Source organism: Lactuca virosa, chromosome 5 (genome assembly GCF_052849685.1).
Source record: "Lactuca virosa cultivar CGN04683 chromosome 5, Lactuca_virosa_CGN04683_v6, whole genome shotgun sequence".
NCBI lineage: Eukaryota > Viridiplantae > Streptophyta > Magnoliopsida > Asterales > Asteraceae > Lactuca > Lactuca virosa.
This window is the reverse complement of record NC_136430.1, coordinates 180,315,819-180,339,213: the sequence shown is the minus strand read 5'-3', so window position 1 is coordinate 180,339,213 and position 23,395 is coordinate 180,315,819.

Sequence of the window (23,395 nt, the reverse complement as noted above, 5' to 3'; positions counted from 1 at the left end):
GTTGGAACTCCTTTGGCGGCTCACTTTAAACTTGGTCTAAACACTATACCCACTACAATTGAAGAAATAAAGTACATGAGCAGGGTTCTATACTCAAGTGTTGTTGGAAATCTCATGTATACTATGGTCTGTACCAGACCTGATTTGGCTCATGTAGTTATTGTGGTTAGCATGTTTATGAGTAATCCTGGGAAGACTCATTAGGAAGCTGTAAAGTGGATCTTGCGATAATTGAAGGGAACGACGGATGTTTGCTTGGTGTATGGAGCAAATACAAAGAGCGACCTGGTGTGATATGTTGACTCTGATTATGGTGGTGACTTGTTGAAGCGCAGGTCACAGATGTGCTACATATTCACTTTATTCGGATGTGGCATTAGTTGGAAGTCAATGTTATAAGATACCATTGCTTTGTCTACAACTGAATCCGAGTACATGTCCATGACAGAAGGAATAAAGGAGGAGATATGGTTGCAAGGGATTATTCAGAGTCTTGGTCTGAAGGTGGAGAAGCATGTATTGTATTGTGACAGTCAAAGTGCTTTGAGTCTTGCAAAGAACCCTATATATCATGAGAAGGCGAATCACATTGATGTCAAGCTAAATTTCATTCAGGATATTCTGGAAGGAGACAAGTTTTCGATACTGAAGATTGATACCAAGGTCAACCCAACATATATGTTGACAAAGTCGTTGCCTATGGAGAAGTTCAAGCCTTTCTTGGACTTTGTTGATGTTCACAGGAGGTAGGTCCCTTCGGGGACGAATGACAGGAAGGGAGAGGAAGTTCTTGTTCAAGGTGGAGTTCAGAGGATGCTCAAGTCAAGGTGGAGATTGTTAAATGTGACTCGAGCATTTGGATCATTTGGAGAACTTGGAACTACATGGAGCACTTGGGGTTCATGGAGCATGGGACAAAGGAAAGGATCATCTAAGAAAGGAATGGATCGTCTGAAAAGGGAACGTATCAAGTGTCAAAGGAACAGACCGTACAGAAGGGGGTTTGGAGCAACTGGAAGAGGTTTGGAGCACTTAGGAGTGATATGGAGTAACAAGGGAATCTTGTTGGCCATATGTTGAAGGGATGGGCCAAGGAGGATGTTGTTGCGCCAAGGGCATTCCTTCTTGCGCCATTATGCTCTCTCTTTTGCCATGAGGGGTTCCTCTTGCGCCATGAGGGGTTCCTCTTGCGCCATGAGGATCCCTCTTGCGCCATGAGGTATTTCTGTTGAGCTATGGAGTATGCTCTTGCACCATGCATGGCCTTGTTGTGCCATGTATGTTCTTGTTACGCCAAGGTGGTGTTGTTGCTCCAATCTTGATGTTCTTGTGCCACACTTGAAGCCTGTTGCGCCATCCATACACTTGTTTCACCATTACGGTGCAAGTTGGACCATCTTGGTTCTTGATGAGACAAGTATGTTATGAAGTCCTCTATGATGCTCAAGATCGTTTAAGGATGCTCAGAAGTTGTTATTGCTCAAGGATTACACCATATTGCGCCACCATGATGGTCGTCGGGCCATTAATGTTCATGATGCGCCACTTATACATCATATTTCTCCACTATGGCACAAGGTGCTCCATCATGTGTGTTATTGATACTCATGGGTTGTATAACATGGATGAATATTCCAGAAGATGTTGCATGGCAGATTGTGATTGGTTGACACCTTTCATGGGCCTATGGGCCAATGGGCTTGGCCCATAGCGTTTTAGGTTTGATCCCTCAAGTATTAATAGGGATGCATGCTAGGTCATTTTGTATCTTGAATTCTAGAGTGATAGGCGAATCTCTGTGTAATTGTATTGGTAACCTCTATTTCAGAGCTCTGAAATAAAAGAATACTCCCCTCCTTCCCGTGGACGTAGGTCGCCTTGACCGAACCACGTAAATAATGTGTTTTGTGTGCTTATAGTTTTGCTAGGTATCCACTTTACTTCCTAACATTTATTAAACAAATATTTTATGATTATTTAAACATGACATTTTAAACCATATAATCAAACACCCTACATGCACGAATTAAACAAGGATAAAGTGAACATTGGTATTCCAAAAAGAAAGAATGAGGACTACCTTTTTTGTGTACCATCCGTCAAGAACTAAAAAAATAATGTACCATATTCGGTGTGCCTTCCTGATGCAGTCAAAGTCATGAAGGAATTCTAAGTCTATGTATTTGTTTTCTTTCATATTGCCCATTTCTCTTGATTTCTTTTTGTTTATATGTCCTCTGTAAGAATCAAGAACAAGATAAACAAAAACAGGTGTGGTTTTTTATTCTTCCACTCTTTCTCCTTCTGTTTACGCTATTTATGATTGATGAGGATGACTACACAAGTGTTGTTGTGATGGTGGTGTATTCGATAGTGATCCTCGATGATGTTGTATTGAACAAAAAAAGGAGACCAACCTTTCTCCTTTTTCTCGGCATTAAATCAAATAAGAAATGGGGAGGACGATGAAGGGTGACAATGGCGGAAGGGTGACATTAGCTATTTCAATGGCAGCAGTAGAAGTTGAGTATGTCGACTACTCTTATACTTCTTTCTCGAGTTCAAGCCCGAAGTGGGATGGAGGTGGTCGGTATCGGCACCGAAGTGTGGTTGAGATCTTCATGGTGAAGGCTAAATGAGGAAGTGTTGATACAGGAAATGATTTTTAAGGTTTAAGAGGCAAGTGACTGAAAGAGAAAAGGGATATAGAATTCTACTGAGGCATGTTTACTAGAACTAGCTGGTAGCGTTTTGTTAAAAGCTACATGGGATAGCTTTTAGATTTGGAGCGTTTTGTTTAAACTAAACGTTAAAAGCTTGTATTGTCGAATGAAGTTTTTTGTTCAAAATGGAGCGTTTTGTCAAACGCTAGAAGCTAGAAGCTCTGAAACGCTCCGTGCCAAAAACAACCTTAATATAAAAATCTGATTTAAATTTGTGAATATGCAAATCCCTATTATGCCCTTGTGTGTATGCGATTCTATGGACAATGGTGTATGATTCTACTATGCACCCCTTTAATCTAATCCATTGAAATAATAATCATAGGGTTATTTGAGTGGTTGTACAAGTTTAAAATGGTTTCACATCGATTATATATATATATATATAGATAACAAGTCTCAAGATTTTGATATATATATATATATATATATATATATATATATATATATATATATATATATATATATATATATCAAAATCTTGAGACTTGTTATCTAGGTACTTGTTCAGAAATACCGTAATGAAAGATCCATGGATAACTAAAATAAGGGAGGGGACTAGAGAATTTTTATTTATATGCAATTTTCACACCAAATACCATATTTGTATTGGGTATGGCTCATTTAACAGGATTATAAAAAAATTGATTTTTTTTGCTTGTGATACATGCACAAAAAATATGAATATACATCAAAATACATTTTTTTAAATGTTTTTTAAATATTGAAAATGATATATAAGCAATAATATTTCCACTGAAATAAAAAAATAAAAGAAAAGTTTAGCAAAAAAATGCAAATATTTTGTTTTTAATACTTACTTTTTTTAAATGAACTTTTGATGCATAGTCATATTTTGTTGTGCATGTGAACAATTTAAAAAAAAAAACAAATTGAAATATAGTTACTAAGTTAACTGAAAATTTTGATTTTGACACCGTATTTTTTTCTATTAGTTAAGTCACTATATTTATAATTTTGTTGCAATATCAACCAAATGACTGGTTCTTCCTATTTTTAGGTAACCACTTTTCTCAAATTGCAATAAAATCACTAAGTTTACTAAAATTTCGATTTTGGCATTGTGCTTTAAGTACATGAAGACGTCTCACAAATTGCTTCAACGTTTTTACGAGTAATAGCTGAAAACCCTTTTGTTTATCTGTTATTTGTACTTTGTAAAATAATAATCGTGTTCCATAAACTATACCTATTATAGTTTATAAGTTTGTTTTCCGTGTTATAACCTGAGCTTTGTAAAATAGTTCATTTGTTCCATAAACTATACCTATTATAGTTTATGAGTTTGTTTTTCCGTGTTAGTGTGAAAACCGTTGCGTCTCAACATGTTTTGATAAATCGTTTGTAAAATTCAATAGTAACAATATTTTTGTGTATTTAGTAAATTTCACGTTTAACTGTATATTACGGTAAGAAAATAAAATAAACAATTTATATTTTTAAACATAAGATTTCTTGTGTTTTACTTGTATTCCCCCCCCCCCCCTAAAACAATTTAAAATTTGTGAAAACATAGGTGTATGAACTCACCTCGTGTATGTGTTTCTGGTTAGATTCGATGTGGTTGCGATGATTCCCGGTATAGAATACGTGTGATTAACCATATCCTTAATTATATTTTACACATAATTATATCCATAAATTAGCTAACTAATAATTTAACATGATAATACACACTAGATTGTATAGGCTACTTACAAATTGAAGAGAAGTTCTTATGAAAGTTTGAAGATTTCTGGGTAACTGCTTGCAGATGCGAAGAACTTTGATATGTGTTTTGAGAGCATATGAGTGAAATGAGTTTACTGTAAGTGTCAAATGAATTCATTTGTACCTTAAATATGAAGGAAACTCATAAGGCGGTGAATGTAAGGTTTACGGTAGTAATCACATTGGAAGGCTAACTTTGGATAAGATTTGAAGATATTTGGAGAGGGGTTTACGGTTATACACATCCAAAATGAAGTGTTTACGATTTGCTTTCATTCCTAAATGGGTGTTCACGGTTTGTGCTTATTCTTTAAGAGGGTTCACGGTTTGATTCTTTAAGAGGGTTCACGGTTTGATCTTTAAACCCCAACCGTGAACACCTTTTTGTTTAATACTTTGGACCGTGAACCTCATGTTCTAGATGTTTTGGACCGTGAACCTTGTGGTGTGTCATTTTGTGATTTAAACTTTAATCCCTTGACTTATGTTGACTTGTATATTGAGTTATATTTGTATAGTTTTCAATATAAGTGTTCATAACTTATAAATAAGCATGATTAACAAAGTATGTATTCTTATTGTATTATTGTTATGATGTTAATTCACTTGTACACGGTTGTAGTTTAGACTTAGCTAGATCTAAAATTTCTGAGTTGTGACACTTTATGATTCTTAGGCCTTAGCGATATTTTTGCCTGGGATCTGCAATTGGACGCATTAAGTCAATGTATTAAGCTCTTAATGTGAAAAGAGAAGTTCTGTGAGTACGTCGTGCGTACCTATATGTTTGCCGAGCGTACTCGGTCAACCACCCCGATCACAGTCAAGCTAGAGTACGCCCCACGTACGCGTTCTGTGTCGACTCGGTTGAGTTGACTCAGTTGGGTTGACTCAGTTGACTTGTTAGTTTTGACCAAGTTTGGCCAAGGGTAATTTAGGAAATTGTGATTATTTTATTAATGGGAAATGTTTGACATTTAGGACTTGGGTGGAGCCGGTATTCGGGATTAGAGTATTGATCAGTTTTTCGTCAGGCTGTGAGGTGAGTCTTCCTCACTGTACTTGTGGGTCAAAGGCACCAAGGTCGACCCATTAGATTGGATATCTTGTTATATGATAGTATTTGATTATGTTGTGTAGATCTGTTTGATCGGTATCCTGGTATATAGGATCTTAGCATGCGATATTGATCTGTATATATCTGCCTATTTTCCGTTGACTGGTTATATGTTTATCCATTATGTATATGTCGACATGTGTATGGTTGGTTGGGTTGAGGTGATCTTGCTTTGTGCTGAAGGCCAAGATACCTGTGGTGGTCCGGATAGATTGTAGGCCTGCGAGGCGGTCTAGTCAGGCCAAAGGCCCAACAAGTGATTCGGATAGGTTGTAGGCCCTACGAGGTGGTCCAGTCATGCTGAAGGCTCGGGAGTGGTCCATGTAGGCTATAGGCCCTGCGAGGCGGTCCAGTCAGGTTGAAGGCTCGATTATGCATGTTGTTTGTTTGATATGTTTTATGTGGTGGTACTTTGGGGGAAACTCACTAAGCTTTGGCTTATGGTTTTAGTTTATTGTTTTAGGTACTTCTGATGATCACGGGAGGGTGAAGGCATAACCGTACACATCCTCTGCTTATGGCTTTATGATTTTGGGATACTCTGATATTAATAAACAATTTGGAAACAATGATTTTGTAAACATTTTATGATTTTTGGTTGTTTTAAAAAGTTTAAATGTGTTGTGATTTTTGAGGCGTTACAATGTATGAATGTATATTTTTATATTTATGAAGCATAAAGTTTGATTATGAACTTAATGGTTAAGAAGGACATTTTGGTCATTTACTATGATTAATAAGTTGAAGTTACTTGAAAATATGAATTGTGTCTTAATGCCTAAAAATAATGATTTAGAGTTAAAGAAATAGAGGAAAGAATCAATAAATATATATATATATATATATATATATATATATATATATATATATATATATGGTTGGAAGTATAGAGAAGAGCACAATGTGTATAAATAGAATAAAATACTGAATTTCAAAAACCACGACGTGGTGGAGGTAGTGCCACGGCATGGGAGACGGTGATAAATTTGAAATAAAAATGACACCAACCTACTTTAAAAACTCCACGGCGCGGAATGGGGTGTGCCACAACGTGATGAAAGTACATTGGTAGGTATTTTAGTAATGAAGTCTTTAAGCGATGGACAAAAGTGTCATGAAAAGTGGTAAAATACAACGTGTGAGTTTGTTGTGTCACAACAGCGTGATGAGGATAACTCCACAACGTGGAGATTGTATCAGAAGAAAAATAAAAGACGATCATTCGTCTTTTTCATTCCAAAAGTGTACTACAACATAATTGAAGCTATGTTTGGCGATTTTGAGCGACTTCCTAGTTAGAGTGTCAAATCTTGAGGAGGGATTGAAGAAATTAACAACCAAGCTTCATCTTCGTGTGTAGATTAAAGGTAAGATGTTTATTCCATTGAAATCCTCTTGAAGTTGTAGGAAATTGAATTAGGGCTAAGAGCCATAATCGAAATTAGTGGTGATATAGTCGAAACTGAAGTGTATTAAGTCACTAAAGATATATATAGTTCAAATTTATTTGGTTTAATTCTTAATTTAGGGAATTTCCATCATAAACACTAATTTGAACTTTGGTGCTAATAGTTGAGATTCGTGTGTAAGAAGTTTTAGGAGTAAGAGTAAATATGTTAAGAGCATTATGATGTATGTATCTTACTAATATTCATAAATTGAAATTTGATTGCTATAAACTTGATTTATGTGATATGATGAATTGGTTATGTGAAGTATATGACTTAATAGATTAAGGCTTAGTGGAAGTCAATTGTTAGAAATAACCCAAATTTGTATGATGAAAGAACAAAAATGAAATGTTCAATTGAATTGGACCATTTAGCATAAATGGTATTTATACATTGATATAGTGTAAATATGTAAGAATGGTTTAATTCTTGTAATAGCTTCGGGAGGTAAAGTTGTGGACAAGATTACGCGTGTCAGGACTTCAAACAGTCAGCAAGTGATAAAGTGAGTAAAACTTGTTTTTCTTATGAATTTGATTTCATGTGATTAACCTATTGTGTTATTTATATATATTGTTGTACAATTTGGGATGAAAGATAGAATTTAGCAAACTTGGTGTTGAAATGCTAAAATTCTAAAAAAATGAAATTGGGATAGTCTTAGAGACTGTAATAACGCGACTACGAAATCATGTGATTAACCTATTGTTTTATTTATATATATTGTTATATAATTTGGGGTGAAAGATAAAAATTTAGAAAAATTGGTGTTGAATGCTAAAATTCTAGAAGAATGAAATTGGGATAGTCTTAGTGACTGTAATATCTCGGGTATGAAATCGTTGCTGTGGTAGTCTTGGTGACTGAAATACTACTGAGTGAGAATGAATTGATTTGGTGGCCTTTGTGACAGTAATACCAACATAAATAGTAGTAGTAGTAGTAGTCTTGGTGGCGAAAATACTTTTGGAATGTGTAAGGAATGTTTTGAGAAACTTGAAAAGCTACATTTTATTATATAATGATTTTGATAAATATGATCCAAGTTTTATGAAAATTGTTTTATTCACTAAGCATATAGCTTATTGTATATATTGTTAATGTTTATTTTCTAGAATTAAAGGAGTTATTAATCAAAGTCTTTTAGAAAGAAGGAATATCATAGGAGTCACTTTCGTACATTGTTAAATATGTGGTGTAGTAAAATGTAACCACCCAATACGATCCTTTGGCTTTCTTTTGTATGTTTATTAGCTTTTGCAGACTTGATGTTTAATATGTTATGCAAATTAATGTATAATATTTATAAAAAGGAAAAAGTTTTGGGTGTATTTTTGTATAAAATTATAAATTTTCCCATTTTACCCTCATAATCAAAATACACAATTCCATTACTAAATTCACTTAATTCCATGTTGCACTTTGTAATAACAACTATTATAACTTCAATTAACATATTTATAAGACTCAAGATTTCAAAAAATGTTCATGAAATTCATAAATTGACCAAATTACCCTTATGATCAATATGTCCTTTTAACATAAACAATAAGGCTTACTACCCCTTACTTATCATCAACAATACATAAAATTTGTGGTCGTTATACGGTTTCTAGAATTTTTGGTTGGGATGAGACATTTTGGTGTCTACATGCTTGGGAGTTTAAACACATTGATCATATGCAATTATTAGAAGCATTGACTTTTATTTATATTGTAACATCCCAAAAATCAAAGATAAAAATTTCATTTTTATTATAATCACAACATAGATGTAACCTGATCCAAACATTTAAAAACATATCTAAGTAAAACAATTATCAGAGTTAAGTCCCAAAATCACATATTGCGGAAAACACGGGTGTATGCGTTGCGATCAAACCGGGCCCCTTGCTTTCGAACCGGAAGTGCCTGAAACCAAAACCACAAACTGTAAGCATAAAGCTTAGTGAGTTCCCCAAATACCACATACCATGCCTATCAAACGAACCATACATGTCATACATAATCATGAGCCATACATATCATACATATACCACAATCAAAAGGAGTGCTATGTGCCAACCATAGTCTTGCCATTATGCCACGAGCCGCCTCGTGGTCTTCCTTGCCAGGCCGGGGGCCAAAACCCTGGGTCTTACAGACAAGTTCCAAGAGCCACCTCCTGGTCTTCCATGCAAGCATCACAAAGACAACTAGCATACAATTTACCATTACTAACCAATTAACTGCTAGAGTTCAGACTCTGGTCTTGCATACAAATTGCAAGGAGCCGCCTCCTGGTCTTTCATACAAAATTCCAAGGGTCACCCCCCGGATATTCCTACAATACATAAACCAAATGGGTCGGCATTGGTGCCTTCAACCCATAGAATAGTGAGGAGACTCACCTCGAATGCAGAAGCTCACCGAAAGAAATCCTTAGTTGTTGCCCTGAAGACTTCCCGAGCTATCAATGCCAAAAATAACACCTAATTAGCAATTGGGTTCCAAACTATGCTCCATAATCCATACTTAGGGTAAAATGAACATTTTACCCCTGGCCCAACTAAACTCACAACTAAGGCCCAAGCCCAAAACTACAAGATCCATAAAGCCCACTAATGGCCCGATTTTCCAAATTGGGCCCAACCCCCATATAGGCCTTATACTAAAGCCCAATAATTACTTGTCCAATAAAAAATCTCAGATGGCCCAAAGGTCCAAACAACAAGTCCAATAAAGTGGCCCAAAGGAAAGCAAATCCCAAAACGCAACAACCCAAAAACCCATCTGACGACGAACGTGGGGCGTACGTTCAGCTTACGTTGGGCGTTCTCGAAGAAATCCTCGTCGCGATCTCAAATCAGTACGTTGAGCGTACAACCAGTTACGCGGGACGTAACCTGGCTTAATCCAAACTCGATTTCTGACTTAACCAATTAAGTACTTTGCACTCAAACTTCAGGGAACCTCAAAATAAAGCTCTTAATGCATAAAGTCGGCACCTTTATGCATTTTCATGGCTCAATGGCATCCAGTGACCATCTTAATCCATTAAGACCCAACTAGAACATGCATGGACCATTTCTAAACATCAACTAAGCATTTTTATGAACTTATAACCTCATAAATGCTAAGAGTAGCAACTCAAAGCTCCTGGAGTGGTATCCAACCACTAGATCTCACCCATGAGGTCAAAATGGGACCAAAACTCACATATTCTTAGATCTCAACTTCTAATGAGCAAGATAAGAACTTTTACCTTTAAAGAGCTAGAAATGGAGAAAAGAGTCGAGATCTACAAGCCTTCCCTTAATTCACCACCTTGCTCAAAGCTTCCACTCTTGAATATTCACTAAAACCCACCAAAGAAGCACAAAAAGACCTCACAACACTCTTGGATGAGGCTAGGGTTCGAGATTCGGGTTAGAGGGCAATGGAGGATGAAAGAGAGGCTAACACCTGGGACTTAAGGTGTTTAAATAGTGAGCCAACCCTAAAATTTAGGATTTTGGGATCCAAATCATTACGTTGGGCGTAATGTCTGTACGTTGGGCGTACAGCTCCAAACACCCGCGTCCACTTACCAACTTACGTTGGGCGTACTCAGCCAAACACGTGCATACCTTCCTCGCATGCAAGGGACCGATTTAACAACTATTTCCATTAGGGGCCAATTCTGCCAATATCTTCAAAATGCCATAACTCCCTTATTTTAGGTCCGTTTCCAACGAACCTTATATCCATAGAAAGGTGGTGAGAAGCCCTACGCTTCTAACAACACACCAAAGCCTTAAAACCTCTCGAACAAAACCCAAAACCTATAAAAGACCGAATTATCAAAATACGATTATACCCTTGACCTTCGAAGACACAATCGAACACTTGGATCACTTAAACCATAACACCCACACTCGAGAAGGGCCAAATTCTTCCTTTCCCAAGGCCCTAAGCCTCATGACCACAGATGATTAGGCCGCAGCCCGGAATAATGAAGCAAATCCAGAACCGAGTGTTACAACTCTCCCCTACTTAAATTAGATTTCATCCTCGAAATCGCTCCTTACTAACACTCATAACATAACCATCAACCTGAGAAACGCAACCGAAAATTACGCGCAAAAGAACGACCTACCCAAACAACCGAGCCCAATAGAAATTTCCATTCCAAAGAAAACCTTTATCCCCCCGAAGAAGAACAACCCTTAGCCCCCGAAGAAAAACTACTTCTAACTTTTTGAACCCTGAAATCCACATTGGTCAGACTCCCCGCCAGACCGCCCATGCCGAAACATTACCAAACCAGACCTTCATCGAATAACAGACCAAGCATACACTTCTAACCCTGATCATCCTGATACTACCAACAGAACAAATTTGTTGACCATAACCTGATGCAGAACACCTATACTTAACAGGAGGCTCAGATAATCCTTCGAGTAGAAGATCCTTCCCTGAAACGGTTAGACTCAAACGAGAGCTACGCCACAGGGTCAAACCATTTACTCTAAGATAATTTAATTCCACTGGAAGTGACTTAGCATTTCCCGACCAACAAGCTACCCCACACGCAAGAATACCAGAGCATTACCACTGCTCGAAACATCACACTGCCTCCTAGCCGCTTCCCAAAGCAGCTGAGACCTCCCTGGTCCCAACTTGTCTGCCAACTAACTAAAATATCGGACTCCCACCAGATTGTTGAGCTAAAATACACTCACACAGTCTCCCCACGCGACTTCCGAACGTTAACCTCGAATGTCAATTATTACCCGAACCGTCACGACACCAAACCCGATGCTAAACTGAACGCTACAGGATCAGCTGTAGTCTTATCTCATACCCGGTCTCCCATGACCTACCAAATCCCGATTCCAATCATGATCTTGCCCACCCACAGCCTTGCGAACAGACCCATCTTGGCCTAAACTATCTGAAGAAATCCGTGAGCAAATCACATATTTGCCACAATCTCACTGCTGCACAGGGACCGGTGAATGCTACGGGCCACCCCGCAGTCTTACTACACGTCCCACACTAACTGACCGCTAGTGAATGCTACGGGCCACCCCACAATCTTACAACACTTCTACACTAACTACTAACTAGTGAATGCTACGGGCCGCCCCGCAGTCTTACATCACTTCTACCTTACCACAACTGACGCCCAAAGCCTTATCGCTAACCTATCAATTCGAACACATCCACAGTCGAGCACACACTCGACCCAACACCCAAGCGGAACTCGAGTCATGACTGGAACCCCAACCTGGGTCCCCCAAAGCCTGCTATCAAACACCAAGAAGACGCGAACCCAATGTTGGGAAGTTTCCTGAACTCCCAACTCACAGAATCCTCAATCCAGATAGCCACTTGGGCCGCCTTCCTCCCCGATGGGGATGCGAAACTCATCCTAATTTCACACCTACTTCTGTCATGAATACCTGAATGATTCTCCCCCACTTTGACTCAACTAAGCCCGCACAACACACGAGGATTGAAGGATTCCCAATCCTTCTTACCCTCCAATGATCGAACTGCTGACAACCTGCGCTTACCAATGCTAGTGATCCATTACTAGCCAAACTCAAAAGACCGCACAACCCCTGAAGACTAGATAAACACTTTGTTGGGTTTTATGTACTACAACATCCTATGATGCACATACAACCCTAAAGGCTTTGGATCTAAGTTTTCTCTAGTTATACATGCAATAAAATATCCAAAGCATGAAGCCTACAACTAGAATACAATTTGATACTTTAATCATAAAATTAGATTAGATGATTACCTCATGTTGTAGCTTGTTGAATTTCGGCCTTTAAGAACTTAGCACCTCAAGTGTGATGCCTCAAATGGTTCACAAACACCATGAACAAAGGTGGACTTTGAGAGAGAGACTAGACACTCCAAAATCGGCTAACTTTCTTCCTAGAAGACTTAGCGGCCGATTTTAGGCTAAGGGAAAACACATATATAGTGTAGGATTCCAAGAGTCATGGGTAAACCCTAATCCATACACTTGGGTTATGATCCATATCTCATGTGGGCTAACACTTCATAGAAACTTACATAAACTTAGCCCATCATGGATCAATAGCCCAAACCATATATATATCATTGATTTACATAATCAATCCCCGTTAATTTAATTAGTCTCTCTTGATCACTAAATTAATTCCAAATTAATTCTTGATCAATACTAATTAAATAACATGATTTCATATTAATATATTATACTTGTAATATATTAATAAATCATAAATAATCTCTTTCTCAAATATTCTTCCTATCAAATTGTTCTGGTGAAGGCAACCCAAATGTACCATGCTACTCTCGGGTCAAGTACATACCAATTATAGTTATGGGCTTAGACACCTAATCCAACAGTCTCCCACTTGGATAAGTCTAATAACTATTATTGGAAGTACGACTCCAAAATCCCGACTACCAATCGTAGCTCTTAAAAGCCGCTGTTGAACTCTGACCAAGTCAATGACGCGTCCATTAGATAAGGGATAATAAATTCCTCCATTCTAGATATCATATGAACTGAGACATGGATTATAATCATTCTCTTTGTTAATGTGCTGTTTCCCGATTTCCGATTTATGACGACCGGCTAATTGAACAAATCAAATCAGTCCAGGCTTGGCCAAGCGCTTAGGGTATCATCACTAAATCATCGAGGGGCCCACAGATACCGCTTTTATTCCTCTTAGGGTAAAATGAACGGATAAACTTCGACTCATATGCTTGCACTATTTACTCATCAAATCACACACAACAATACGTTTTATAACATCAAGTTACTAATGTGTTTACGTATTATCAATGTGCAACCGACTCGTAAACAACAACTCATATCTCTCCGTTTCAAGAATATAAGATATTATCGTCTTACAAGCAGCCGTGATAAAATCCATGAAGTGATTCAGATGAGCGTGGTTTAATCCAACACACTTTCCAAATCCCAGCAACACTGATAACCCCAGATGCTCAAAATGATATCATACTCAAATCTTGAAGTCCATAGGACGGATACTTCAATCAAAACCTCAGTAACTAACCTCTTCCCTCGGCACCTACAAAAACCAATCCAAGCACCATTGTTAAAACCACGGAATCCTGGCGATATTGGGTAAGTAACCCGCTGAATCCTAACCATAAACCTTCCGCACAATGCCCCTGAACCGATCTCGACTGCAACCCAAAATAACAACCGAACACTAGGAACTCGCCAACTAAGGAAACAACCCCGCACTAATCTACTAAAGATTCCTGGCATGCAAATGGAATATAACATTTCTTGAAGATATAACCCAAACATAAGCAGAGAATAACCCAAAGATACGCTTACCCAAACCGATGCAAGATTCCAAACAACAAAATACAGATAAATCCGAAAAGAAAGCAAAGGATACATACCCGCAACATCGCATGTTGGAGTCCTGACCTCCCCTATCTGACACTGCAAAGCCCGACTCCTCTCCGTTGGGGCTCCTGCCCTACCCTCTCGTACATCGGTAATCCTCAAAGTAGTTGGAGCAGGCGCACTCCCTGATCCTCCCCTTAACATCGGATAGTCGACCTTCTTGTGGCCCACCTGATCGTAATGAAAACACAACGGGCTTGCCCCCTGAGGACAATCCCTGCTGACATGACCAACCCTGCCACACTTGTAGCCACCCAAACCCCTGGAACGACAAACTCCATCGTGTAGTTTCCCGCACGTGCTGCACTGACCCCGGCCCTGCTGGCCTCTCAAACACTGATCATTAGTCTTGGGTATTTTCCGGGACCCTCCGCTTCCGTCTTCCTGAGGTTCTCCAAATCGATTTCCCGCTCTCAGGCTCTAGAAACCATATCATTTAGGGTCTCGCACCCTGAAATACTCACAAACTCCCTGATGTCATCCCGCGGCATATCATGATACCTCACCTTCTTCATTTCCTCATTTGTTGCATACTGCGGTACCAACAAATCCCTCTCCCGGAACTTGGTAGTGATCTCTACCACAGTCTCAATAGTCTGGCGGCGATCCAGAAACTCTCGCGCCAACTGTTGCACCTCAATTGCCGGTGCAAACTCATCTTGGAACCTGGTCGAGAAGTCATCCCATGACATAGCATCAACAACATCATCACCCAACTCACTACCAACCTCTTCCCACCAATCTCGAGCCCTGTCCTTCAATAGGAAGGAAACATATCTGACCTTCACCTCCTCGGGGCAGAAACTCGTCCTAAATATGTTAGCCATATCCGCTAACCACCTTTTACTGACAATGGCATCCCTCTCCCCATGGAACGCAGGAGCTCCACAAGCACGGAACTCCCAAAAAGAAAGAGTGCAAGTGTCACACCCCCAAACCAGACGGCGGAAACGTCTGGGGGTGGATGACTTTATTTGTAGTATCACAACACAGACATTATAGTAATCAAAGTACAAACAACCATTGCATTAATAAGTATAAGTTTTTACATGTGTTCAATCAATGTATATTGACGCCAAAATAGTTATACAAAAGAAGAAGACATGACTCAAAATAGCTCCATCTTCTCAAAAGCTCGGGGAGTACCTGTCTACTGATTCCCTGAGAATACAAGTAATTTGAAAAGAGAGTATCAAAATAAAGTTGAGTGAGTGCATAAATATTTATATTTGAAAGAATTTTTTCTGTTTCTCGAATATATAAATTGTTCCAGAAAATCTTATATTTTCTGCTGTATATGAAAAGTAGTTTTAATCACATAAAATTGTTCTGTTTGTAAACCCGTGTTCTGTTTTTGTATTCCTTTTTGTAAAACCTGTAATTGTGAATATGCCTGGTTCCACCAACTGTTATTGTAATCTATAATGTAATACTGTAAATTGTATCTTGTAAACTAGTACTTTAAAGATGTACTTATGTTTAGTTAAGTATACACTAACCGTATTGTTAATATCTTTTTAATGAGTTATTATAACCATACTGAGACTAGATGGCTTGAAACAAACGCTTTGAAGGCGTTTAAGCTGTTGATAACAGTTGTCACTCATTGGCGTGTATGCCCGACTGTAGCTAGCAGCCTGAGTATGGGGTTGTCAATCCCAATATAGATCTATACACACTTGTTTCGATCCCCGACTGGAGATTCTGGTTATAATATCAGGACTTTAACTATATTGTTTAAAGGAATTAAACAACCTGAATCTATTGACTCATAAAAAGCATATAGACATTACATGTATAATAATAATGAAAACCCAATCATTCTGAAATAAATGATTGATTGTATGTTCCTTAATTTGTATTCTTAACATGTATTTGAAAGCTGTATACCCTTGATTAGTTCTGAATCAAACCCTTATTCTTGTAAAATGGTGTACTCTAGTATACTTGAATCGTGAATTAATGTCCTATGAATCATAAATTATACCTATTATAATTTATATGTACTTTCTGAATTGGTATTAACTGTTCATGAATGCAACCCCTTACTCAACTTGCTACAAAGGGTATATGAACTGAATGAAATAACTTTTATATTTATATACATATACAAATATATATAATTAAAATTTAAATGACATTCGGACAAATAACCGATTCTTTTATGCCCACATCCAAACAAGGAAAAGGAACCAAAGTGAGTTATCAGTCCTAAGCCTTTTAAATCTTATATATATATATATATATATATATATATATATATATATATATATATATATATATATATATATGATTTTTGGGGAAAACATAAGTTTATAAAATCATTTAAAGAATTTAACATTTTGAAATACTTTTAGTGACTTGATGTCATTCTAACACAATTTGAAACTATTTGATTTGATGATAATTGAAATCCATTTTGGTGAAATATTTTGAAACCATTTATTTGTAACACAAAATCCTTGTGTTAGACTTGTATTCCCCCCCCCCTCTTTAAAACAGTAAAAACTATGAAAATATGGGGGTATGAACTCACCTTTTGGAGGGTGATTCAAATGAAGATTTGGTATAGGATGTTTAGTTCCACGAGTGAAATCCTGCAACAAAACAAGTCCTATATAATAATTTGTATAACATATATGTATCCAATTAGCTAAAATAATCATAGGAATGATTGGAAATTGGATTAATTTGTAAGTATAACTTACAAATTGGGGTGTTAGATGCTAAAAGGGAAGCTGATAGGTGTTCACGGACAGGAGAGGGGTGTTCACGGTCCTAACTTGAAGGGTTCACGGCCCTGAAGGTGTTCACGGCTAGAAGTTCTTGAGGAAAAATGAACACTTGATGATCCTAGACCAGATTCTAAGAAGATTCAAAGGTTTTCAGGTGCTTGTTCTTCGTGTTCTTCGCGTGTTCTTCGTGAAAAATAGATGAAATTAATGGGTTTCAATCTAATATAAGAAGATTGAAAGATGTTCTTGAAGTGTTAACAAGATCAAGAAATGATACCTATTAGATCTTGTGAAGAACTAGTGATTATTGCTTGAATATGATGAGAAGGAATGATTATAGCATGTTCTTGAGGAGAGAAGTTGTTCTTTGTGTTCTTGGCTGATGATACTTGAGAGAAAATAGCTTGGAATTGTGTTTGAATGTGTAAAAAGTGAGGAAAAATCAGCTGAAATGAATATATATGCGAGGGTTCACGGTCCGAGGGGTTCACGATCGTGAACCTCGTATACGGTCCGAAGTCGGTTGGTCGAGAAGTGTTTACGGCTGCGAGGTCGGCTAGGATGATCACGACTGCGAGGGTTCACTGTCCGAGGTGTTCACGGCCGTGAACCTTTTGCGGCCCGAAGGTTTGCGGTCCGAAGCGAAGGAAGAGAATAAGATGCGAAAGTTCTCGGTTTTTAAGCCTTTTCCTTCTAAATTCAATTACAATTATTTTAACGATTTTTAATAAACAAAGGTTATTATTTTAACCTTAAAAAAACCCAAAACAATAAAGAAGACTTTAGTTGACCCAAGTTTGACTTTGGTTGACTAGGGTTGACTTTACAAACAGAAAATAACGGGATGTTACAGCAAGCTCCAACAATAGCCATAATCTCCACACGGAATGCGCCCAAGCGCTCATCCAATATCTCCGAAATACTGCGAGAAATCTCCGATGAGATGAACTCCCTCAACTGTTTGCTAATTGGCTCAGTACCTGCACCTGAGCCGGAACCCAAACCAGAACTATAACCATAACCAGCATCCTGAGTGCTCATCTCCAAACTGAAATACAATATGCCAACGATCAAAACATGCCCAAGAATCCTCCTCCCATAAGCTCCTTAGATCCTCCAAGACTCTCATCGATTCGAGTATGGATCCTATGCTTTCAGTAGTACGGTCTCAATACTACCTTCCACACCTATCCATAGTTTCCTTAACAATCCTCCCGAATCCTCTAAGTCACTACCTCAAACCAATGCACCAAAACTCACTAAACCGCACTACTAACCCGCTGAAGCATATCCTAGGCTCTCCTAGGTTCCCGACCTCACTCAGTCCTCAGCTGCTGAAGGACTCCCACCAATATCAACTAGCTTCCTCATGAATATAGTCACATGCAATATAGATCAGATAATCCTTTGAGTAAGAGACTCAACCCTAGAACAGCTGGACTCAAACAAAAGCTGTGCAATAGGGTCAAATCCATCACTCTAAGATTATTTAACCTCTGCGAAATGTGACTTAGCATATTCACAAAAATCAAGGATAAGAATTTCATTTTTATTATAATAAAAACATAGATGTAACCTGATCCAAACATTTAAAAACATTTCTAAGTAAAACAATTATCAGAGTTAAGTCCCAAAATTATATATTGCGGAAAACACGGGTGTATGCGCTGCGATCAAGTCGGGCCACTTGCTTTCGAACCGGAAGTGCCTGAAACCAAAACCACAAACTTTAAGCACAAAGCTTAGTGATTTCCCCAAATACCACATACCATACCTATCAAACGAACCATACATGTCATACATAATCATGAGGCATACATATCATAAATATACCACAATCAATAGGAGTGTTATGTGCCAACCGTAGTCTTGCCATTATGCCACGAGCCGCCTCATGGTTTTCCTTTCCAGGCCGGGGGCCAAAAACCTGGGTCTTAAAGACAAGTGCCAGGAGCCACCTCCTGGTCTTCCATGCAAGCATCACAAAGACAACTAGCACACAATCTACCATTACTAACCAATTAACTGCCAGAGTTCAGACTCTGGTCTTGCATACAAATTGCCAGGAGCCATCTCCTTGTCTTTCATACAAAATGCCAAGGGTCACCCCCGGGCCTTCCTAAAATACATAAACCAAATGGGCTAGCATTGGTGCCTTCGACCCATAGAACAGTGAGGAGACTCACCTCAAATGCAGAAGCTTACTGAAAGAAATCCTTAGTTATTGCCCTGATGACTTCTCGAGCTATTAATGCCAAAATATCACCCAATTAGCAATTGGGTTCCAAACTATGCTCCATAATCCATACTTGGGGTAAAATGACCATTTTACCCCTAGCCCAACTAGACTCACAACTAAGGTCCAAGCCCAAAATCAAATAAGCCCAAAACTACAAGATCTATAAAAGCCCACTAATGGCCTAATTTTCCAAATTGGGCCTAACCCTCATATAGGCCTTATCCTAAAGCCCAATAATTACTTGTCCAATAATAGATCTCAGATGGCCCAAAGGCCCAAACAACAAGTCCAATAAAGTGGTCCAAAGGAAAGCAAAGCCCAAAACGCAACAACCCAAAAACCCATCTGACGACGAACGTGTGGCGTACACTCAGCTTACGCTGGGCGTTCTTGAAGAAATCCTGGTCGCGATCTCAAATCAGTACGCTGAGTGTACAACCAGTTACGCGGGGCTAACCTGGCTTAATCCAAACTCAATTTCTGACTTAACCAATTAAGTACTCTACACCCAAACTTCAAGGAACCTCAAAATAATGCTCTTAATGCATAAAGTAGGTACCTTTATGCATTTGCATGACTCAATGGGACCCAATGACCATCTTAATCCATTAAGACCCAACTAGAACATGCATGGACCATTTCTAAACATCAAGCAAGCATTTTTATGAACTTATAACCTCATAAATGCTAAGAGTAGCAACTCAAAGCTCCTGGAGTGGTGTCCAACCACTAGATCTCACCCATGAGGTCAAAATGGGACCAAAACTCACATATTCTTAGATCTCAACTTCTAATGAGTAAGATAAGAACTTTTACCTTTAAAGAGCTAGAAATGGAGCAAAGAATCAAGATTTACAAGCCTTACCTTGATTCACCACCTTGCACAAAGCTTCTACTCTTGAATATTCACTAAAACCCACCAAAGAAGCACAAAAAGAGCTCACAACACTCTTGGATGAGGCTAGGGTTCGAGATTAGGGTTGGAGGACAATGGAGGATGAAAGAGAGGCTAACACCTGGGACTTAAGGTGTTTAAATAGTGAGCCAACCCTAAAATTTAGGGTTTTGGGATCCAACTCATTACGGTGGGCGTAATGTCTGTACGCTGGGCGTACAACTCCAAACACCCGCGTCCACTTGCCAACTTATGTCGGCCGTACTCAGCCAAACACGTGCATACCCTCCTTGCATGCAATGGACCAATTTGCCAACTATTTCCATTACGTGCCAATTCTGCCAATATCTTCAAAATGCCATAACTCCCTTATCTTAGGTCTGTTTCCAACGAATCTTATATCCACGGAAAGGCGGTGAGAAGCCCTACGCTTCTAACAACACACCCAAGCCTTAAAACCTCTCGAACAAAACCCAAAATCCATAAAAGACTAAATTATCAAAATACGATTATACCCTTGACCTTCGAAGACACAATCGAACACTTGGATCACTTAAACCATAACACCCACACCCGAGAAGGGCCAAATTCTTCCTTTCTCAAGGCCCTAAGCCTCATGACCATAGATGATTGGGCCGCAGCCCGGAATAATGAAGCAAATCCTGAACCAAGTGTTACATATATGAATCATTTAGTTGATGCATGACCTGTAGGTCGATTCAACGATCATCTTTAGTTTTAAATGCATTGTTCTCTCCTCCTTTATTAACATATGTCGTAGGCGTTGGAATATGTAATGTCCTAGTTAAAAAAAATCTTTTAAGATAACTAATATAGAAAACATGACCTTCAATGTTAAAACATTAGTAATATCAAAACACCTTTGAAAATAATATAATATAAACCATAGCTTTCGACGTTAATTATAAAAATAATTTGCAAAATAACTATTCTTGATACCAAAAACATTCAAACATCATCTTGTTAAAACTTTCAAAATATAATATCAAAGTTACTAAAAAAGAAGGTGTTTCAGAACATAGTGCATAAGTAAAAATCCCAAATTACATATCCAAAATGTCATAAAAATGATAATACTTAAAACCCACGAGAATGCGAAATGCTAACTGCAATCACGTCGAGACCTTAATTTTGTTGGATTAGGTGTCTAAGCTAATAACTAAATTACTATAATCTTGAATTATTAGCAAAGTCCTTTTGGCTTACCCTCAAACCTAGTAATTGAATAGGATGACTTTGAGAGAGAGAGAGAGAGAGAGAGAGAGATTGATTTATTAATTTATTATATGATTAATGAATTACATAGAAATCAAAATGAATTTATTAATATGTTATGAAAAAATATATTAATTAGAAATAGTAATATTTAATTGATAATTAATCAGAAATTAATTAGAATTGATTTTGGGATTAATTGTATTAATTAAAAGTGCAAGAGTTAAAGTGCAATTGTTTAATAATTGAACAAGAGAGGTTCCCGAACCTTCCTTGGAAGGAGGTGAAAGATTTCTAGGATATTCTAAGGTATCTGGAATATTCCTTGCATATAAAGAGGAAGCTGGATAATTACCAATTTGAATAAATATTATTTTATTCATTTTAGGGTTATCAAGGGTTTCCAAGTTGCACTATATAAGAAACTTTTAGGCTCCAATTTTCGGCCACTCCCCCTCCTCAAGAGATAGCTAAAAATTTCATATTCTCTATTCTCTCTCAAAAGCTTCTTGTTGCTAGTGTTGGGTGTGAACCATCAGAGGCACGCCAATTGTGGTGCTAGCTTCCAAGTTATTGAAGAAAGGATTCTTGATTATTTACTACAACAATCAACAAGGTAATTAAACCCTAACCTTTATTCTGATTTTTCGAAATTACTTAGGGTTCTAGGGTTCTTGTTGTTCAATAGAATGTTACATCAATAGTGTTGTGACTTAGATCTTTAGGTTGCATGTACCCTTAAGTGTTAAGGATTTATCCGTGTTAATACATGTAAAACCCATCACATTTTTCTACCTCGAAGGGTCCTAAAAAAGATTAATAAACAATGGGTAAGAAAAAATGCTCAGTGCGCATACACATTACTTACTCGTTATATTAATCGTATGCCTTCACATAGCACATACATTCACATAATCACATAACCCATAAATCTCTAACACATATTGTTGGTACCAACTCTAAATTGACAGGTTGATTCCCCGGAAGGGTCTATCTCAGACACTGCAAATATGGGGACTGATCACTTCCCTCGAATGGTATATCATTATCATTCAAACCTTAACCACTTCTCCGAAAGGGTCTATCATGGTCAAGAATTCTAACAGATAAACATATACAACTAACATAACAAATAAGTTAGTCTAACTCACCTGAACAACAAAGAAGACAAAGCAATACTATAGGCAATGGCTAATATGAACTCCTAACTGTATGAACACCTATAATATATCAATTACACACACTTAATCCATATTTCAAGTATTACTTTATAATACAAAATTTTACGTTTTATTTTTACTTTTAAAATCATTAGAACAATTGGTTCGCAAACCAATTTACCTAACTTAATCCCATTCTCATGAAAGGTTGATACTAATCATTAAAGAACATTCCATTAGATTTCCATGGGGGTGAAACATATGCTCTAATTATTTTTCCATCGGTTTCTATTGATTTCACAAATCGACTACAAAAATTGACTATTTTTCTAGACCAATTAGTGAAAATAGTCACCAACACTCTAGAAGGATTGAGGATCATTAAATGGAAAAATTAAATGTTAAACTAGAATCTTTCACTCAACTCAGTCCATGACTTCATGTACTTTTTATTTTTTCTATAATTATTTAAACATTTTACAAGATGACTATTGCAAACAATCGTCTTTCTAGACCGATCTGTAAGGAATGCCAATTCCATCTTATTTGGGAATGGAATCAAACCAAGTCCATTTTATGGAAGAAACTAAAAATTCTCACCAAGATCCAAAAAAACCTCATGTAATTTAGAGTTTCATATATTTAATTATGATTTTTACCAAATTACCAAAGTGATTAGTGGAATTTTCGG